Below are 14,262 nucleotides of genomic sequence, written 5' to 3'. Positions count from 1 at the left end.
TCTTATCTTTCCTTATTCTTCTAGGGTGAAGAATCATACAACAACTCATTCATTCATCTTAAATCATCTTGGAGCCACATTGTGGGGGCATTAAAACATGACCTATCTCCTTGGTCTTTTTTTCTCAAACTTGAAGTTGCTGATGGCAGGAGCCAACCTGGACCTCAGACTCTAAGGAGCGCAGGTGAGCACTACCTCTGAGCAGGCCTGGTGTGGGGACAACAGAGCACAGGCTTGGCAACAGCTAGGAGGGACTTCTGCTCTCCCTCCTTTCCTTGGTCCTTGTGCTGTGAGATTCTGGGTCAACCTCATCACCTCTCTGATCCTGGGCTTGTTGCTGTGTAAAATGTGAATAATCAAAGCATCCTCTTCTCAGGCTGCTTGAGGAATAAGTGAGTGGTACTCTGCCAGGCCCTCGGCATAAAATGGTTTGCAGAGGTTAGCCATGGTTAGATAGGAGAGGGATCTTGGGAGGTCCCTTTCTTTGTCAACAAAGTGGGCCTGCTGATCCTCCCTGCCAGGATCCTATGAGGATTTTAAGATGCCTGCTGTGGGCACAGGGCCCAGCATCTGGGAAATGCTGTACAAATGCTGATTCTTTGAGCTCCTGTGTGAACCAGGGAAACCAGAAAAAAGTGCCTTGCCTAGGCCAGGGGCTCATTCCTGCAGGCTGCAAGGGCCGCCCAGCCTGGCCTGCGAGCAGGGACAGCAGGCTGCTTTTAAAGTCTTCCCCTGGGGACTGACATTTTATTAGCATAGAGATAAATAATGGCAGATAAGAGGCTTTACATCTGGGGTTGCAGGATCTTCATCTGGGAGTGAGAACATGCACTTTTCATGCAGGGACCGATCCCAGCCCAGGAGGTGCCTGAGGCGGCTTCCCAGCATGGTGGGAAGCAAGTTTTGACAACAGCAATGCTAATTGATTAAATGTTCTCATCAGAGATTACAGTGCACAGGGCGATCACAGTTTTATTTCTTTTGGGAGGGGAGAGTGTTCCCTTCCTTTAATATCTCTATTTATTTTTGTATTTTATATCCACGAATACAAGAGGCCCCAATTAGTTACTCCTGGACCCTGAAGCTCAGCCCGTCTTGGTTTCTCCTAAATAATACATCTACTACAAACCATCTTGTGCAATTGCCTTTGATTTTCTGGATTTGATTAGAAATTAATCATGCAGCTGGACAGAGTACTGGGCTTTGGACTCCCAGAACTGTCTTGGTTCTGCTGTGTACCCGGTGGTAGGTCTGGGCTAGGCATTCGCACTCTCTGGGCCTTGATTTTCTTACCTGTAAAATAGGATTAAATATGTTTATTTCTTAAATACATGTACTATCTAAGAGCCTGTAAAAAATATGCTTTTCGGGGTGGGGGCAGCGGGATTCCGGGGATTGAACTCAGGGGCATTTGACCATGAGCCACATCCCCAGACCTATATTGTGTTTACTTAGAGACAGGGTCTCACTGAGTTGTTTAGGGCTTCACTTTTTTTTTTTTAAAATAAGAACTCTACTGACTGATCTGTAATCTTTTTTTTTTTAAAAAAAATTATTTATTTATTTTTTAGTTTTCTGAAGACACAACATCTTTGTTTGTATGTGGTGCTGAGGATCCAACCCCGGGGCGCACGCATGCGGCTTGAGCCACATCCCCAGCCTCAGGGCTTCGCTTTTGCTGAGGCTGGTTTTTGTGTTCACTATCCTCCTGCCTCAGCCTTGGGAGACACTGGGATTACAGGCCTGCACCACACCCAGCTAAAAAGTATACATTCTTAAAAAGAAGAAGAAGAAGCTGGGCATGGTGGCACACACCTGGAATCCCAGCGACTCAGAAGACTGAGGCAGAAGGCTCTCCTAAGTCAGCTTCAGAAATGTAGCCAGGTCCTAAACAACTTAGTGAGACCTTGTCTCAAAATAAAAAATAAAAAGAACTGTGGATGTGGGTAAGTGGTTAAGCGGTTAAGCACCCTGGGTTCAATCCCCAGTACAAAATAATAATAATAACAATAATAAATAATAATAATAAATAAAAATGAAACAAAACTCAGCAGAGAGATCACTGTCAAAAGAAACCGCTAAGAAATTGGAGAAGCAACCTGAACTTGGAGGAAAATATTCACAGTGCATATATTGGATGTAGGCTTTGATTCAATATAAAAAGATAACTCAATTAAAAATAAGCAAAAGATTTGGACACATTTCACCAAAGAAGTTATGCAAATAGTGAGCACAGGAAAAGACAACCAGCATGGTTAGCCACCTCAGAATTGCAAATTAACGCCACAATAAGATGCCACTTCATAGGCATTTGAAGGGCCAAAATGAAAATGATTGACACAAGTTTGTTGGTCTAGACACTGAAGCAATCAGAACCCGTTTCTGCCAACAGGAAACGAAAAACATACACCTACCATATGACCTGGTAATTCTACACCGAAGCATTTACTCAAGGGGGTAAAAAAAAAAAGCTTGAATATTGATAGCAGCTTTATTCATAATAGCTCCAAAATGGAAATGATGGCCATGCATGAATGGCTGAGCCAGGGTGCGCCCATACAGTGGGAGGTACTCAACAATACAAAGTAAGAGTGATCCGTGCCACAGCAAGGGTGCGTCTCCAAGCCATCGTGATCACTGAAACAAGACTCAGAAGAATCTACTCTGTCTGATTTTATTTAGATGCTATGCTACAACAGTTCAAATGAGTGTTTGGTGGAAAAGTAAGAAGAGTGGTTGCCTCTTGGGGAAGGGTCTGTAAAGAACTTGAGGAGGGCTGGGGAGTAGCTCAGAAGCACAGCGCTTGCCTAGCGTGTTGGAGACCCTGGGCTCAATCAGAGCCAAAGGAAAGAATCTCATGGAACTCTCTGGGCTGGTGTCTTGTGCCTGTCTAGTTGGTGGCCTCGTGGTTATAAAATAAAGGAAAAGTCCATGGAGCTGTGTGCTCAAGATTTGTGCATTTTATGTACATGAATTATACTTCCATAAAGTAATATTAAGAATGATAAAACACATTACTCTCTTGATTAAAGACAGGGAAGCAGACCAATGGCATCCTAATTGAAGCTGGCTTCCTGGGGAGTCACTTCTTCTGAAACCACCAATGGACAGAGCTGATACAACTTAATTTAAAAATCTAGCTCCAGAGGACAAGGTGGACAACGAGAACCAGGAGCGAGAGCAGCTGACGCCGCCTGGTCTACTGAAGCCAAGCATTTACACACCTTCTGGCCCAGGGCCGCCAACCCTGAGCATGGCCAGGAGAGCTGAGCCTCCATGCCTACCAGCACGCAGAGGCAGGAAGCTTCACTCAGCCTGAAGAGGACTTTCCTGTGGGGTGCTTCACGTCCCCTAGATCCAGTCGAAGTGTACAAGGAATGGCTTCTGGTACATTTGTAGAGTCGGGCGTCACCACCACAGCTGACTTCAAAACATTTCTCCATCCCCAAGGGAAACCCTTCATCCTTAGCCAACAGTCCCCATTCCCTCCTCCCTGCAGGCACCAGCCGGTTCTGTCTCTGCCTGGCCTCTTCTGCCCATTTCATGTCAACTGAACCCAGAGCCTACAGTCTTTTGTGACGGCTTTCTTTCGCTTGGAATCATGTTTTCAGGGTCATTCCTAGAATTCCTATTAGGGATGTTTTAGTACTTCATCTCTTCTCCTCTTCCTTTTCCTCTTTTTTTTTTTTTTTTTTGGTACTGGGAATTGTACCTGGGGGGCTTAAACACTGAGTCACATCCCCAGCCCCTCTCATTTTTAATTTTGAAAGTGTCTCACTAAGTTGCTCAGGAACTTGCTAAATGGCTGAGGCTGGCCTCAAAGTGGTGATCCTCGTGCCTCAGGCTCCTGAGCACTGGGATTAGAGGTGTGGCCACTAAACCTGGTTTATCTCTTATTGCTGATTAATATCCCATTTATATGGATTCATCAATAGTTGGCCATCTGGGCTGAGCTTTTTTTTTTTAACTTCTTTTTATTTATTTTTTAAATATTAAACATAGGTACAGTGTTGGACAGACAATGTCTTGGTCATCTTGCATCACTGGAACCTTGTCCTATTGAATAGGCCCCTCCCTGCCTCCTGGGAACCACTGTTCTACTCCTTCTCTGGTTCAGCAGTTTTAATTCCTCCTCTAAGTGAAATCGTGACCTGCTCTTCTGTGTCTGGCTTATCTCCCTTGGCACACTGTCCTCCAAATTCATCCATGTGAAGGGTATGGCAGGATCTCCTGCTTTTAAATTGCTGAATACTACTCCACTGTACAGACACGATATCTAGAATAGCTCTCTATGATACTTCTCAGTTTGGAGTGGAGCTGCGCCCATCAGGTTGCAGTGGAGAACCTGAAGGGATTATACCGGATCCACACTCTGGACGCCAACGTGAAAATGAAGGAATGACCCATCCAGCAAGAGACACCAGGGACACACTGTGCACAGTGCAGAGATGGGCAGAACGGCCTGTGATGGAGCAAACCACCAGGTGCTGCCTTTGGAACCGGAGAGGTGAGGATCCGAGTGGGGAGGGGCACCGTTTGGGCAATAGAGGTGGTCTGGTGGTGCTTGCAAAGGGGTGTAGTCTTCTGAAACTGGACAACCTGCACACTTAAAAACGCGTACATGTTATTGCATTTAACTTTCACCTCTGTTAGTTGTTTTTTACAACACCTGTTTCACAGGCCAAGGGGAAGCTAACTAGTACCTCATAGCCTTTTAATAATGCTATCTCTATCATCAGGAGAGACATGGAGAGGGTGACTGGACGGGTATCAGTGGATGATTGATAACCAGCCTCCTGCCCACATTAGTACTGTAAAGATGAATCTGATACTAGTTCTGATAACTTGGCACAGGTTGCTCCGAGGGTGGGGCTGGGAGCGGCCTCTGGTGGGAGCTGTGGAAAGGGCCACCCACCTGGGCAGATCAGGCCCCTCCCTTCCTGGGAGCCCCAGCTGCATTTTGAAGCTGGCCTTCCACCAGCCATCACTGAACTCCCATCTGAGGCTTCTCTCCAGGCTTTGAAAAGCACATGTGCTGATGCAGCGTTTTTGTTAATCATAAAATGATCCAATTGTGTCCAACAAGCATTAAAAAAAAGAGGAAAGTAGGAGGCAGATCCTCACTCTCCAAGGCTCAGTGCAGTTAGAGTCAGGTGGACTTCCATCTGTCCCCTCCCCCAGCGCTCAGGCTCCGGCCACCCTATGACACAAGCAGTTTCCCCTTCCGTAGCCCCCAGCCAATGTCATTCTAAGGCACTGTGCAGAGCACCTTGGTTTTGTCAGCCTTCCTTGGTGTTGTCCCTGGTCCATTTTTAGGGCTAACTTTGTATTGATTATCATGGTTAGGAAGGTTTTTCCTGGTGATTAATAAGACTTCCTCATGAAAGAGCCATACACGTGAATCACCATGCTATCAAAACACCCGTCGGCCTTGGGTAGGGCCTTGGTACACAAAGCCCACTTGTTCTCAAACAGTTTGCACCCCCTGGGGGGACTCTCAGCAGCACACAAGCTCCAGTTTTGTCACACTGACACGGAAGGTTTATTAAGCAGCCAATCTTTGGCACTGGATAGGCAAGAGCCCCTTCCTCCCCATCTGTCTGATTGGAGTCCTTGAGAGACAGGGGACTGTTTTCCTGCCATGAGCCGTGCTGCAAGGTGGTCTTCAATCCCCGACCTCCCCATTTATTGGTTGGGGTCTCTGGTTCTCTTTCTGCAGGAAAATCGCCCAGCTTGGAGATGAGTGAATGACTGTGTTGAACTGCTGACCTCTCTGAATTAACTGGCATGAGTCACCATCCATGTCCCGGGCCCCAAAGCCTAGGGTCTCAGACTCCACTGTGGTCAGGTTTACCCGGCGGCTTGTGAGCTGAGAGGTGCGGCACACAAGCCCTGAGGTGCTGGGTTGGCGGGACCAGGCACCGAGACCAGCATTTCTAAGAAGTATGGGGGAGGGGGAAGAGGGTGGGGACATTATCCTCAAAACCAAAGGAAAAACTGCCCAGGGGACAGGCCAGGCATGCTGTTGCTTTCACTTGACATTGTCCTCAGGGAGCAGGAGGACTCAGCCTCATCGGCGATTCCTGGGGGGGGTGCAGGGGGCCCTTGACGTAGGCTTGTTTCATTATTTCAATCGATGCTTTTTAGTCCTAGGCTTTCATTTTATTTTTATCAAATATTCTTTGAGCATATACTGTCAATATTTTGAAAAACACACAATATATTATAGTGTATCAACGTTTGAAAATATGGAAAAATAAACAGAAGATAATAGAATCTCCCCCCCCCACTCCATCACTGACTGTCACTGTTAATAGCTTAAAAACAAACACACTTTATTTTATTCATTTATTTTTATGTGGATCGAACCCAGGGCCTCACAGGTGCTCTACCACTGAGCCCCAGCCCCAGCCCTGCTGTTAATATCTTGAGGAATGTCTTTCTGGGCCTTTTCCCCCTGGGATTTGTATATTCTCCTGAAACAGAGAGCCTGGCTGTCAACGAATGGCGTGCAGATACTAAGGTCCTGTGTCACCGTGCTGTTCCAAAGGCACCATCGCTGTTGGTCGCTGGGGTCCTGTGACTGCTCTGTGTCCCCCTGCCTGCCACCTTCCTCCCTCCGTCCCTCCCGGGGGCTGTGGATTCTGAGGGTCACTGCAGGGGTGCACACAGGGTGCTGTTGCCTGCCGTGCTGGCCAGCAGTGCCCCAAGCTTCCCCCAAGCAGAGGCTCCGTGAGCACCCTCCCTGCATCCTGGGGACCCTCCTGGTGGGTGCCTGTGCAGAGCTGCACTCAGAAGTCCCTGTGGGCTGGTGGAGTTTTGCAGACTCCGGCCACATGGCTTGGGGACAGTGTTTTCCAGGGCCCGGATGCTTTACCCCGGAGCCAGGCTGCAGCTCCTGCCACCTTCTTTTAAATGGCGCCTTGTGTCCAGTGCAGGGAGAGGCTCTCTCTCTCTCATTCAAACGCTCCTCTGCGTGGTCATCAGTGCATCAGTAATATTTTTCTTATTAGCAAGAATCACACTGAAACTTCAAAAAGGAAAGGGAAGGACGCAGGAAGGCAGGAGGACAGGTAGTCAGGAAGTGGATGACCAGGGAGGGCTCAGAGCGAAGAGTCACACTGGCCACAGCCAGCCAGCCCGGGGCAGGGGGAAGCAGCAAGCCCCCTCTCCCAAGCCTTGTTACCTGGTGAGCCCTCTCCTGGCATGTCTCTGTCCCTCTGTGGGCCACTGGAAGCCTTGCGGCCACCACAGGAACTGATCCTCAGGAATGGTCGACTCTTGGTAACCCACCAACTGCAGGAGTCCTAGAAGGAGCAGTTCAAGGACATTTCAAAAGTGTCCTCTAAATCCCAGACACAAAATTCTTTATCTTTTGGCTTCCAGAGACAAGCCTTTTTAGTAGGAGAGCTGTGGGGATCGGTTTGCTGTTCAGGAGCGATCAATGCTTTACTGGAAATTGTTCTTTCTGTTGGTCAAAGATGGTGAAGTATTGGTAGCTGCATATGGGTTAGCTGAAAGTAGCAAACTTCATGTAGAATCATGTCTCCAACCAAGAGCTACCGACAGAGCAGAGCAGGCCTAACTCTCCCTGGAAGGTCCAGGACGGGTTTCACAGGCGGCAGGCACAGTGGGGTTGGGTCTTGAAGGATGTCTAGAAGTTCTCTGGCCTGAAACTAAGGGACAGATTGAGCAATGGCTCAGAAGTTTTAAAGTACAGTTTGTTTATTTGGGTAAGGGTGAGTCAACTGGTATGGCGGAAATACAGGGAAGTGAGAGGAGCAGGCTTGAACGGCAGGTTGGATGAGGTTGTGAAAGCCCTTTGGTGCCAGTTTAAGGAGATGAGAATTTTCATCTGAGGGCAATGGGGAGCCATAGAAGGTTTCAGGTTAGGGAGTGACACAAGATTTGCGCTCAGACCATCCCACTGACGAACAGATTGGCAGAAACCTACGGAGAGCTTGGAAGCAGGCGGATAGATCAGTCCAAGGCACGAGGCTTCACAGTTCTGTTTAGTTTTGTGCCTCGTGGTCTGAGTCCTTAGTAGGAGAGCCCGTGTCCCTCTAGAAGGGCTCCACATTGCGGCCTTCCCGTCGTGAGCAGACTCCCGTGTGGGCAGGCCCCCGGGAACCCCTTGCAGCACGCCCTATAGAGAGGGGTCCTCTGGGAGTCTCCTTCCTGTAGCACACAAATGGTGGAATATTGTAATTCGTGTGCTTCAGCTTAGCCAGGGTGGGAGACTAACTAAAGGCTCTGCCTGGGTCCAGTGACTTCTGAGGGTGACATGCTAGCCTTACCCCTAGATGTGGTAAGGCCTTTGCCCCCAAAGGTATGATAATAGCATTCTGCATACACTTGAAAGAGAATCCTTATCTTCAAGAGATAGAACCTGAAGGATTTGCAGATAAAATAATACCATATCTGATATTTGCTTCAAAATGATCCTGAGCAGGCGGGGGGTAGAGGAATGAGGGGTTGGGGAGCTTAAGCAAGACCTGCCCAGGAGAGGACTGTTGCAGCACAGAGGACAGGGCTTTCTTCTGACTGTTCTGTCGACTTTCGTGCAGGTTTGGCAAGAGCCCGAGATGGTGTGTTTTAGAGAATACAGTGGTGGACACTCTTTAAGGCAACGCTGCCCTGTGCGGAGGAGGGACTGTCTTTGCCCACAAGGACTGTCTGCCTGGACACATGCAGAGTATCCTTGGAAGAAAACAGGCGTGACAGGGAAGTGGGCTTTTGTGCTTTAGAAAAACTTAGGCCAATATTATTTTTTAAAAGTAAAGCAAAATGATGTAAAAAAAAAAAAAAAAAAGAAAGAAAAAGAAAAATGGCCCCATGTAGCACCACCCAGACCCGAATCCTATAACCAGCTCTGCACCAACTCCCCGCTGCGCCCTGGCCTCAGCTTCTCACAACTCTGCAAAACAGCCACCAAGTTGGGGCAGGACGGGAGCACGCATGCAACCTGTTGGCAGGGCCTCGTCTGGAGTCTCTAGTCAAGACAGGAAGGGCAGCAGGGCAGCAGTGCGCCCCTGGAACCCTGGGAGGGAAGGGAGCCCTTGAGCCCTTGGCAAGAGCGCTAGGAGCCCTGCAGGAGTGACGTCCCTCCCAGATGCATTGTGCGCTCGCTCCTCCTCAGGCCAGAGGGTCCTCGTCTGCCCCTGCTGTCGGGCTTAATCACATTCTCCAGGTAATCGCTCTGCTCCGCACACCACTACATGTGTGTGGATGACCCCCGAGCCCCCAGCTCGGCCTCCAGGGAGGAACTCAAAAGCTGACTCAGTCCTTTCTGCTCGAAGTTAATTTCTCCAGTGAGCTAGAGGCAGACCTTCGCAAGAGCACTATGTGACTTTGTCGGCTCGCTTTCCTAAAGTTCTTCCACGGAGATGGTTGGGACCAAAGTAAATAGTCACTCCACCCATGTTCTCCATCCAAAGGGGCTACAGGACGCCGGGCAGGCCGCGGCGTGGCAGGAGGCCTTTGGGGCCCTTTGCCCAGCACCCTGCTGTACACAAAGGCTGAACTTCGGCCTCTCTTCTCACCACAAACTCCTTCCTAGGGAGGGTCCATGCTTCTTCCCATTTGCACCACAAGGTATCTCCGGGGGCCCCCAGGTGAAGAGGGATTGAGCCAGAAGTGTGGTTTCAAATGCGACTTTTAAATTTGATGCCTCTGGAGGGAGGCTGAGCTGTCTGTAGCAGCCACAAGAGAGGTTATTCCATGATAGGAGGGGAACTGTGGAACCTTTCCCTCTCCCCCAGGTGCTAATAGCATGGATCTTAGCTTGGGTATCCCTTGGTGAGGAGGGGATTTGAAATGCAGTTCTGAGAGAAGCACCATTTGGAAAAGGCAAGTGCTCTTAGGGACTGGCGGTCTCTGGCATAGGAACTTCAAAGGCAGCAAAAGGTGACAGATACTTCAGTCACTCACCAGTTCATGGTCACAGCTGACAGCTCAGTGGGAGGGTGTGGGCAGAACAAGCAGTTTGGCCTCTGGACACAGGACAAGTGCCTGATAGGCTGACTCTTCCTGCACTGGCCCTTCCAGAACATGGGGGCCCCGTTAAGTACACTCAAACTAACATCATGTGCACACCATGGGCAAGACATGGTCACAAATGCACCCTAGGCATGCTTATGTGGGTGACCCTTGCAACATCCCCAGAGGAGGGGCGCTCATGCCCACTTTACTGAAGCAGCAGCAGTTCAGTACTTCTGAACGATGAAGTCACCCAGGTTACACCCCTGATGGAGAATTCGGATCACCGAAGTCTGGCTTCTGAATCTGCGCTTAATCCAAAGAGGAATGGAAAACAGTGAAACTTTCTTTTTCTTTTTTGGGGGAGGATGGGGGTGGAACCCAGGGCCACTCTCCTACTGAGCTACGTCCTTGCACTTTTGTTTTTCATGTTGAGAAAGGGTCTTAGGCCTAAATCTGTGATCCTCCTGCCTCAGTCTCCCTGGTTGCTGGGATTACCAGTGTGTCACTGCACCCAGCTCTTTCCTTGTGGTGCTGGGGACTGGCATCAGGGTGTCACACACGCTAGGTAGGCGCTCTACCACTCAGCCACACTGCCAGCCCAGAACGGAGCATTTTCAAGATGGTAACTGGGCACTCTCGTGATGCCTCGTCTTGCTTGACAGTCTTACCAGTACCTGTCAGGCTGATGTCCTGACCCTCGGGTCCTTATTTAATTGCAACCCACAGAAACCCTGTTCAAAGTGCCTTAGAAAAACAGGGAGACTTTAACTGCAGTTCATACTAAAGACAAAAGGCAAAGTTCAGCCTTGAGTCATGGTTGTCCCTGGGGATTTGGTTCCCCTTGGCTGCTGAGGGACGTCTGTGTCCATTGCTGAGCCAATCCCCACAGCCATGGAGAGGAAGAGCTGTGATTGGATGCCTGCACCCAGGTCACCCTCAAAACCCAATCTATGCCAACTGTGGGTGGGCAAGGCCACATGCAAAAGGAAAGACGGGGCTCCATTACCAGAAAGGAGAACGGACCTGGGCAGGGCCAGGGAAATGGTTCCATGACTTTGCCTCAGAAGAGGAGGTGGAGGGCCAGACCTGAGGTCTATGTGTCTCTAGCAATGACAATACTAATAAACCTGCTTTCTTGGGTCATCCTGGGGACTGGATGACAGATGGTGCCTCTGTTGCAGGCACATAGCAGAAGCCCACTCAAAGTTTGCCAGCCATGAATTAAGCAATGATCTCCATTCACAAAGGAATCATGTGGCTATACTATCAAATGCTGCTCCAGAAGATCTAGCATTCTTGGACATCTTAGTTCATTTTATGTTGCTACGACTCCTTCTGCACTCATGAGGAACTGAGGGTGATTTGGCCCACTGTTCTGGAGGCTGGGAAGCCCCAGAGCAAGTCGCCAGCATATGGTGGGCACCCAGCGGGGGCCTCCTGGCTGTGTCACAAGCAAGTGAGCTGCCGTGGGTCTCCTTCCTTCCCAAAGTCCCACCTCCAGCAGAGACGCCCCCACTCTGCAGAAACTGGCTTGCTCATCCCTGCGTGATGGTGGCACCCTCAACACAAACAAATTCCTCAAAAATGATTTGCTTATGTGCTCTAAATCAAGCTCAGAGACGGTGCCCGGATTCAACACATCTTTGGTCCAGATTTAATAAAGGCACACACACAGACATATTTGCCATTCGGATCTGAGTCGTCCTCTGGGAAACTGTCAGCAAGTAATTTGCTAAGACTAATGAGTGAGGGCTGGCAGAGGCGTTCAAAGCCAGGGCCTGGTGGAGGCAGGAGGCAGAGGCGCTGCAGGCAGCCTCCCCGTGACCAGGCACAGCGGCCTCGGCTACATTCAAATGGAGGCCGAGTGACAGTATCCATAGGGCCGTGCACAGGGCCCACAGGAGGGGTGAGGAGTCCCTGATGAATGAGGGAAACTTCCCAGGCATCTCTGAAAGGAAACCATAGAAGTGACTAGTAGATACACCATCTCTGAACAGTGGCTGTTCCTGGAGTGGCCAACCGGGAGGCTGGCAGGCGGGGTGGACCAAGTATCTCTATGCCTCCATGTGTCCCTCTCTGCCTTTGATTCTGGACAGCGCAGACATGAGCTTCAGGGTGCATCGAAGACACACAGAAGAGTGTGATTTCTATTGACACGAAGGCAAACTGATTCTGTGTGCACACATCTGTAGGCTTCTTGATTCTTGGAAGGGAGAGATTGAAATAGGCACAGATGGTTAAGGGACTTTTATTTTTATCTGTGATTTGTTCATTAAAAACATTGGCTGGGGCCTGGGGTTGGGGCTCAGCGGTAGAGAGCTAGCCTAGCATGTGCGAGGCCCTGGGTTTGAGCTTCAGCACCACATTAAAAAAAAAAAATAGATAAAATAAAGGTATTGTGTCCAACTACAACTTGAAAAAAAAAAAACAATGGCTGGGAGCCAACGGAAATGTTAGCATGTTGTTATTTGTGGTGTGATTGTGTTTTTTTTTTAAAGAGAGAGAGAGAGAGAATTTTTAATATTTATTTTTTAGTTCTCGGCGGACACAACATCTTTGTTGGTATGTGGTGCTGAGGATCGAACCCGGGCCGCACGCATGCCAGGTGAGCGCGCTACCGCTTGAGCCACTCACCCCTCACCCCTCCTGTGGGCCACATTTGTATTTTTAAACGCTTTCCAAAACAAGACGGGCAGCTCAGCACAGGCACCGTGGCTGCGTGGTGTGTGTGTGTTCGTGGAAAGGGAGGATGAGGGTCGAGGCCGCAGTGTGTCCCTGGGACGGGGTCGGAGCCTGGGAGTGGAAAGAGCGTCCCCCTGAGCTCTGCAGGGCCATCTGCCCCTGGTGACCACAGGCAGAGGGAGGGAGCATAGCAGAAATCCTACAAGCAGTCACAGTAGGCAGAGGACCCAGAACAGACCTGCCACATGGCAGGGGCGGCCACTGCCTGGCTTCAGGGGAAGCGCCACCAGGCCTGGGGCCTCGGACCCTCGCAGATCCAGAACAGGCAGGGCGGACCTGAGGGATGTGGAGTTTCCTTTGCCCTGGCTCTGAGGTGGCAGAACAGGCTGCTGCCGTCGAGGGAATGCTTCACACCCACCGGCCAAGGATGCTTATTTTGATTATTAGCCTTGTCAAAAATGGTGCCAAGATGTATAAACAGACCGATTTCTGGGATTGTTTCAATCTGATCGTATTAAACTCTTTGCTCTCTTGGCCTTGAGGGGCTTCCAGGGAGGCTATTGAAGTCGGGTCCAACCCAGCCACCCTGGATTTCAGCCTTGTTGCTGGCCTGGCTCAGCCGCTGGAGCTCCTGGTGCTGATGCCTGCGGGGGGGGGGGGGGGGGGCGTGATGGTCTGGGCGGGCTGGGGAGGGGCCGGGGCTCTCTGCTTAGCTCTCTCCTGAGGCCCCACAAAGAGAGGGGACCTTGTAAGGAGAACTTGTACCAGTGCCGCCTGACACCTCCATCGCCCTGGACTTCCACTTTACTCTGCCTCCGGAATCTGCTGGTCTCCGGCCTGTGCTTAATGTCGCCTTTCAGTGCGTTCCCCACACTGCCGTGGGAGATCTTCCCGCCATTCAAATACAGTCACACCACACCCCAGTTTGAAGCAGTTGATAATGGAATCCCATCAGAGCTTGAGTCCCGCACAGAGAGGTGGCAGCCGGGTGGCCCGACACCTGCACCTCCCACAGATCCTGCGCCACCTGTCAAACGCTGGCCTTCCGGGGGCTCAGTTTACAAATCTGTTCTCATCATCTGCATTGCTAGGACCTGTCACCCGAATCTCAACTGACCTTGAAAAATCCCGAGCCCTGGGCACACAGGGCAGTATCCTGGAATGGACAATGGTGTCCCAAGCCCATCGGCCACGGCACCTTCAGTTCACACCTGGTCTCCAGAGCGCCCTGCTGTCCTGGGAGCTGAGCCCCTTGCAGGTGTTCACCTGCACTGTTGCTGGCCCCGTGGGCCCTGGTGTCTCTGTCCTGGTCCATGGTGGCCCCTGGCCTTTCCTCATGCTCTTCCCCATCCCTTCTCCCTGATCGCCCGGAGTCACCCATTCTTTCCTGTCCCCGGAGGGCTGTCTGCTCTCTTCTCCTCTCACGTCTCCCTCCCGCTGTGCTGGAAGGTTCTTTTCCCTCCTAGACTTGCGCTCTTTGAGGCCAGGAGTGATGCTGTCAATCATTCTACAGATACACGTGAGAGTTCCTGGGGGGGGGGGACAGGCGGGCCCCTGACGCAGGCACTGGGGGTGAACTAAACGGTCCTGTGGTCCTGG

The sequence above is a fragment of the Ictidomys tridecemlineatus genome, chromosome 1 (assembly GCF_052094955.1).
Source record: "Ictidomys tridecemlineatus isolate mIctTri1 chromosome 1, mIctTri1.hap1, whole genome shotgun sequence".
Taxonomy (NCBI): domain Eukaryota; kingdom Metazoa; phylum Chordata; class Mammalia; order Rodentia; family Sciuridae; genus Ictidomys; species Ictidomys tridecemlineatus.
Note: the sequence above shows the minus strand (reverse complement) of the source record.